The 7,687-nt window shown below is 35.0% G+C and overlaps 1 protein-coding gene across 1 annotated transcript in view; it reads right to left on the bottom strand.

The window, feature by feature from the left end:
• Positions 1–618: 618 nt before the first annotated feature.
• LOC140699298 (elongation factor 2-like) overlaps positions 619–7,687 on the bottom strand; it is a 524,143-nt gene continuing 517,074 nt past the window's right edge. The window contains exon 6 of the mRNA XM_072971248.1: positions 619–745. The gene's annotated coding sequence lies outside the window, so the exon portion shown is untranslated. The remainder of the gene's footprint in view (positions 746–7,687) is intronic.

Genomic DNA, 7,687 nt, shown 5'->3' with positions numbered 1-7,687 from the left:
AACACCATAGATTGCTCTTTTGCTTGCTCCACCTGCTTTGTTCTCTCTATTTCTTGTTACACCTTATATAACTTGCTCTGGCTGGGAGGATAATGTCTCTCAATACTGTACATTTCCTCCCATCACAGCGGCTAGCAGAATAAGCATTAACTTTCATCTTAAGTATCAGTATAAATCTCACTTTAATATAATTCTGAAATGTTCCAGTAAAATCCTTATTCTTTCAGCAGGTCCCTTTCATAAACCCATCTCCATGATGCATTTTGGCAGTGACAAACAGCAAACTGGGTGGAACTCTGCAGTGGCTCTGATCCACCCCCAACCCCCACCCCCGCCCATCTCCTCCCTTTATCAGTTTCTCTAGAATTTAAAAGAAACGGCAAAATTCACTGCAGGGAACCTTACAAAATTTACATTGTACTTTCAAATATAGAATAATAGTTCTTGTGGATGGGGGAAAAAAGTAAGAACTGGCTTTTACTTTACTAGTTCAGAAACTATACATATTTCACACTGTTGAGCCAAAGAAATGGATTGTTGTTGCCAAGTCTGAAAATCAAATCGCTAGTCCTGTTAAGAAAATGACAGGTAACAAAAAACCACAGTAGGCCAAAAGACTCCTTTTCACTTCTTTACTCAAGTGTTTTTGTGTGAAAGATACAGATTTCTCCTGACTGAGAGGACCAGCTTCTTTCCATCTCCATTTGTATGGATCAGTGGGCTTCTTTCCCTTTTTCCAGCTTTACTGTGGTATAATCGACAAATAAAATTTTTAAATAAATAATTTAAGATGTACAACTTGACATTCTGATATACTATACATTGTGAAATAATCACCACAATCAAGCTACTGAAAATATCCAGCATCTCACACAGTTACCATGCATTGTTTTGTGTTTTGTGGTGAGAACATTTTAGCTGTATCCTCTTAGCAAATTTCAAATATAAAATAGATTATCATTAACTATAGTCACTATGCTTTACATTAGATTTCAGAATTTATCCACCCCACCCTGTACAACTAAAAATGTGTACTTTTTGACCAACATCTCTCATTTTCCCCTTACTCTAGTTTCTGGCAAACACCATTCTACTTTCTGTTTCTTTGAGTATGATTATTTTACATTCCACACATCAGTGAGATGATGCAGTATTTGTTTTTCTGTGTTTGGTTTATTTCACTAAGCATAATGTCCTCCAGGTTCATCCATGCTGTCGAAAATGGCAACATTTTCTTCTTTTTTAAGGCTGAATCATATTCCGTATCAATAGATACCTTAAATCCAACATATGTGCTCAATATGTGTCACCACCTTTCCTCCATCAATCTCAGGGTATCCCCACAAGAATCCACCATCCCTCACTGGCTGCTCTTTCCCTTGGCCAAACATTCGCATATAGGCTCTTCACTAAAACTCTCTTCCATTTCTCCTTTTTGACTAGTCCATGTGTATCCTACTGGGTCCTTGCCCAATGCAATGCACAATTTTCTTTCATAAATAACAATAACTTAAAAGATAAATTTCTAGCAAAAATAGAAAAAAGTTGTTTTCATAGCTAATTCACACACCACAGAAAAAGGCAATTTAATTTTATTGTATGCTAGTAGATTTTCTTTTGACGTTTATTCAACAGCTTTCATTGAATGATCTATGAATAAGAGAAAGCATGATATAAGTTGCTTCTGAAATACTCAGTTCTCAGAAGACTAATGATGCATCACAGTGGCCAATAACACATTTATTTGTAATTCAACTGATCCAGGAAGGCAGGACTATTTGTATGGGATGAGAAAACTCATGCAATGTTTAAATGTGTGTACATATCTCCTACGGTATTTAAGGTTTATATGAGGAGTAGGTGCCCTAATTGTATTAGAATCTGATTTGCTCCCTTCTATCCAGCAAGGTGGAAACAAGTAAGATGCAGATTCATTCTGGGTTTGAGCTTTCTCTTAAAAGAAAAAGAATTTTCTAGGGAGGGAACTTTAGGACATCTGAAAATTGGCAGTGTTTCTCCTGGAAGCAAACTGAGAACACAAGGAGTATCTAAAGAAAATGGAAAAAAATATCTTGGGAAGTTTGTACTGGAGGGTAAAAATGTTTCCCATCACTGAATGGCGTATTTATGGAGTCATGATTTCTCCCTCTGGTTGTCGGCTCTGGAAAAATTAGTTGGTATATAACCAGCAAAGGCAGGGTGAAATTTTAATTGGTTGTAGTATTACACACCGGTAGCACCTAATTAACAACACAGTACAAACTGTTAATCCAGCTTCAACACTAGCTGTCTGACCTTAAACAAATCACATACTATCTTTAATGATATGACTTAAAACATATAAAGAACATAGAACAATGCCTGGCTCATAGTAAATTCTATGTAAGTATTTGCTATTACTATTATCACTAAAAATGCGTGATTTAAAAAAAAAAAAAGGCAAGACCGCCTGCCTTGAACCGAGTTCACTAATGCTTTCTGTCCATCTTACAGTAATTCTTAGTTAATTTCCTCTTTCCCAGAATTGCTAGTTCTAAAGTTTTCTAATAGCCTACAAGTTTCTTTCTCTCCACCAAAACTTTCTCACTTTTTATCAGATGAGATTGCCACCTAAATCACAGGTTAAATATAAATCATTCAACTGGAACATCTTCAAATGCTACCCATTTATTTTTCCCCAACTTGTTTTAATAGAGGAAGCATCTCTTATCAAAAATCAATATTGTCATCTAAGTTTTGGGTGTTATACCTCCCATCCTCTTAGGAATATTACATGATCAATTAGCTATTTTAATCAATTTTTCTTCTCAATATTATTCACCATTTAAACATTATTTTCTCTCACTTCTAAAAAAAATTCCTATATTCCACATCTCTCTCAGACTACTACCTTCTTTTTATAGATAATCTCTTTAAAAGTATCAGAGAATACCATCATTCCACATCTCTGCATTTTCCACTCACTTACTCAATCTATCTTCTGTCTCCCTCCTTCCATCAAAAAAATAAAAATAGCTTAAGACATCAGTAGAAGCCATATTGCTAGACACAATATACATTTACAATCATTAGGTCATTTTATCTCCAAAATACTGATCAGATATAAATGTTCCTCTTTGTTAGAACTCTTTTCTCTTGTTTCCATGAAATTATTCTCTAATACTTTTTCCCTACATTCCCAACCATTCATTTTTGTCTTATTTATTTTTGTTTGCTTATTGGTTTGTGTTTAAATAATGTGATCCTTTAACTAGCAATTAAAAGTTGAGTTTTCTCAAGTCTAGACTGTAGACTGAATCAAAGACTTTGATTTCTAGTCAATCTCCTCCCTACCCACAGAAATATAACAATTATATTCAAATAATTCCAAAGTTTATATTTTCAGTCGACATTTTCTGTTCTATTACCTGTGTATTTTTATTCGACTATTAGTTACTTCAAACTGTGTATCTACCTGACCCCCTCAAACTCAAAATGTCCTGAACCATACTTATGACTTTCCCTCCCCTCCACTCCACAGCTGGTACTCTCCCAGTATCCCCAACATCAGTGAATTATATTACCATCCAACCGTCCTAGCTGCACAAATTGGAAATCTGCGAGCTTTTTTTGCTGCTTATTTTTCCCTTGCTCCCAAATTCAGCCTTTCATCTGATTAATATTTGCTGTGTGTCTGCTCATGGCCAGGTACTGATCTGTATTCTAGGGATACAGCAAGAAAAAAAAAATTTGTGTCATCATGGAGTATTGTGAGAGTAGGGAAGTGGGAAAGGAAAGCAGTTAAGAAATAATGAAAGAGCGAATCCATCAGTCTATGATAGCTGCTATGTAGAAATATAAAGCAGGTTATATTTGATAGTGAATAATGATTGGCTATTTTATATTGGATAATAAAGGATGGTCATTCTGAGAAGGTGACTTCTGAACAGCTTTTAAATCCTGCATGTTGAATTTCTCTCAAATCCTTTAATTATCTTCATCTCCACTGCTGTCATCCTTATCCAAAGTACGACATTCCTCTCTTGGGCTCCTGCATTAGCCCACAGATTTCTTCTCATTTGCTTTGGATCTCTCTTATCTCAGACTTTAAAAAGAAGTGAAAGTTATCTCTTTATAAAAAGAAAATACAAATCTAGGCAAGTCTCTGGGCTTTCACACACATTTATCTCTGCCAGAAACACTTTTTGTATTTCTAACTCACATATTTAACTTCTAATTTTTCTTCACATTAAAACTCACCTGACACTTTCTATACCCCTTTACAATCATTATAAATGTTGAAGATTTAAATTTGTTGATAATTTAAATATCCCTTGCCTTTTTTATTAGAATACCCAGACGGAACGCCACATTTAGATGAAATTTCCATCTCCTAAAGCAATAATTATCACATATTAGGCTTACAATGGATGTTTGTTGACAAAATAAAATGGAATTCATATTTTCAAGAGGAGACAGAATTTTTAAATTAAGGGACAAAGATAAAAAATGATACCCATCTGCAATCCCTGTCAAAAAGATTTCTTTTGATTTACTATATTGCATTAACTATTTACACATCTTTTAATTCTGTAATATTTATTAAGAGCCTGGTGCATGTATGCTGTACACTATTTGCTAGGGAGACATGAAGAACAAGGCCAACAAAGCCCACGCCCTTATGGAACTCACATGCTACACTGGTGTGGGAAAAGTCATCCGGGACACATGGTTAAAATACATATACATATACTTAAGTTATACATAAACAAATATATAATATATTTATACAGTTATAAATAGATAATTATGCATTATATATAAAGCTATATAATATAAAATACACATATTTGGGAAAATCAGTATATATTAATATATGGAAAAAAACCAGAACCTCTTATCTTTATAACAAAGAGAAATACATTGTCCTAGCTTAAAATATGAAAAGTGCTCACATTAAAAGCTTCTGTTGAGAAGGTATAATGTGCAGAATAGTATGTGGGGGATAGGAGGGAAACCAAACTGGGACTATTTGAGTTACCAAGGATAAGATACAAAATTAGAACATGGGCAATAAACCAAATGCAAGATGACTAATGTTCAAAAATTTGCATATGACAGAATCCCCTCACTGCGACAGCTAAGTCTGTGTGTCTGGGCTTGTGTGTGGGTGGGTTCCCTTACCTTGTGTTCCCCCCTCAGAACTGTAGTGACCTCTATAACATCTTCTGATTATTTGGGACTCATTCCCTGCCCATCTGTCAACACTCTTCTCCACAGAGGAGCTTACCTTTGTTCTCTGTGGTCAGTGGCTCACTGCTAACAGACCATAATTCAGATTCCTGATGGTGAACTAGTTTTTTGTTTGTTTTAAATTAGAAGACTACCACTAGAACAGAGTTCTAGATTCCCGAACACCAGATTGGTGTCTTCTAGGACAACATGTACATTTGCCAGACAGCATAGAAATTTTCTACCTTTCTCTTTAACACAGATTACTAGAAACCTTATGGATAATCTATTTTGCTAAAAATTGTATTACTCCTCAATAAAGTTTACTTGTTTCATTCCATAGACCAAGTTCTGGTAGGTTAAATGAAAACTGTTTATTGCTGTGAAATTTCACCCCACAGATATACTTTCCCAGGATCTTACTTTTCTGATAAATTATTTTAAGAAGAAGTGCTTCAACTTCTCTTCTGTCATTGTTTTTTGTCTGATATATTTAACTTTCTTGAATGCATCTGAAGTCAAGGAAACGGTATCATAGAAACAAGTAAAATCTGGAATTGCATTTATTGGTTCAGTGTAACATGAGTGAATCTAAACCTTTATTTTGTAAAATGCCATTTGGTTTTCAGTGGATTAATCCTGTCAAGCAAACTAACAACTATACCTCATATAGATGTGTTTACAATCATGGGAAATATCCCAAAAAGGGCAAATGCTGTGGGCTCAGTGAAACCGAGTGAAAAGTTCCCAGATGAGGGAAATTCCAAAGAATATTTAAGATGAAAACAAGCAGAATTGAAGGTCAACATTACTACAGCAATGCTTACTAAATGAGAATTTTTGGATAGAGAAAAGTTTTCAAGTCTCAATTATTGTTGCACTTTCCAAAACAATTAAATACATTTTTTATAACATAAACAGCAAGAGACATTAGTGTTTACTGAAACAGAAATGAGCTTTTAAAATATTTAATTTTTTTCATTACAAGTTCAGTATTGTCCAAACAAAATATATTATTTTAATATCCCTAACATGTTACTAATATACTCAAAGATAACAGGATCAAAGATCTGGAAAAGACATTGATAGGTCATGATAATATATTTACAAGACTGATTTTAATCACACACATCTTTCATCAGACATTACATAACCACAGGTAAAAATAATGTAATTGCTTAATACAATTTTACTGCCTGAAATGTGGGTGGTGTTTATATGGTTTATAATGCAAAAGAATTATTAAAAGCCAACCAAAATTAAATCATAAACAAAAGATCAATGTATGTTTCAGATTGTGAAACAGAACTGGAACATGGGGTGGAACAGGGCTTAAGATAGAGCAGGTTATGACTAATATGTATTAAGTTTTAATCATGTGCCACACACTGTTCTTCTGCAGTGTAGGTTCTCTCTTTCACGATTTAGTGAAGAAAACCTACTCATGAGAATTCAAAGAAGGAACAATGGGAGGACTGAAGAGATGGGCACAGAAACTTGCTCTGGGGCAGCAGCCTTTAGGGTCAGAAAGAATCTGGTGACGTTGAAGAAGGTCTCCACTACCCAAGTACCTCTGTTCCACAAGTGATTCCCACCTCGCTGCTACACACCAGGCTGGCTGCTAAGTGCTGGGATGTATCGGTAAGAGGGACATGGTTCCTTCTATCATGAATCGTGTGGGAGGCAAACACAAAATAGACTGTTAAAACACTTTACAAATTGGGAAAGTGGTTAGAATAAACTACAGTTCTTGCAGTAAGGCAGCTTATATATGCTGATGGTCCCCTAAGGAAACAACTAAAATGACACATAGAAATAAACAAACCCAGATAAGCTTGTAAACACTGCCAAAGTGCACTGAAAGAAATTCACAAGTGAAGTGAGAACAAGAATCCTGTTTTTATTTAAAAAAAAAAAAAAAAAAGGTGAGAGTTGAAGGTGGCTTTCACCCTGGGGTTGTCTGCTGTCCTCTAGGACCACGGGCTTCTGAATTGACATTTGAACACAGGCAAGCAGAGACAAGGTTGAAAATCTAAAGAAACCTGTTATAAAATTTCACATTCAAAAGGAGTACACCTTCAGGGTAACATTCAACAAGAAATACGCTGCACTGAGGTGGACAGAGAATGAAGTTTGACTACTTCAACTTCGGCAGAATAAACAAAAATCTCTTGAAAATTCAAAATCCTAAAATGGATCTAGCACTGATTTTTTCATCCCAACATGATACCTGTGAGTCTCTGTAAAACATCAAATATCAAAGAGGGAATTAAAATTTAAAGTGGCCCTAGTTAGTAATGGCCTCAGGTAGGAGACAGCAACAAATGCAAATCCTGTCTGGGAAAACTCAGGTCAAAGAATGCCTAAAAATGATCACAGATTAAGCTGTGTTGAAAAAACTAAGCAGCTCACAGACAAAAAAAACCACAAGTAATCAGGTCACTAGTAAGTGAGAACCAGCAATAAATAACAGATA

The sequence above is a fragment of the Vicugna pacos genome, chromosome 1 (genome assembly GCF_048564905.1).
Source record: "Vicugna pacos chromosome 1, VicPac4, whole genome shotgun sequence".
NCBI lineage: Eukaryota > Metazoa > Chordata > Mammalia > Artiodactyla > Camelidae > Vicugna > Vicugna pacos.
Note: the sequence above shows the minus strand (reverse complement) of the source record. Positions and strands in the feature narration are given on the sequence as shown.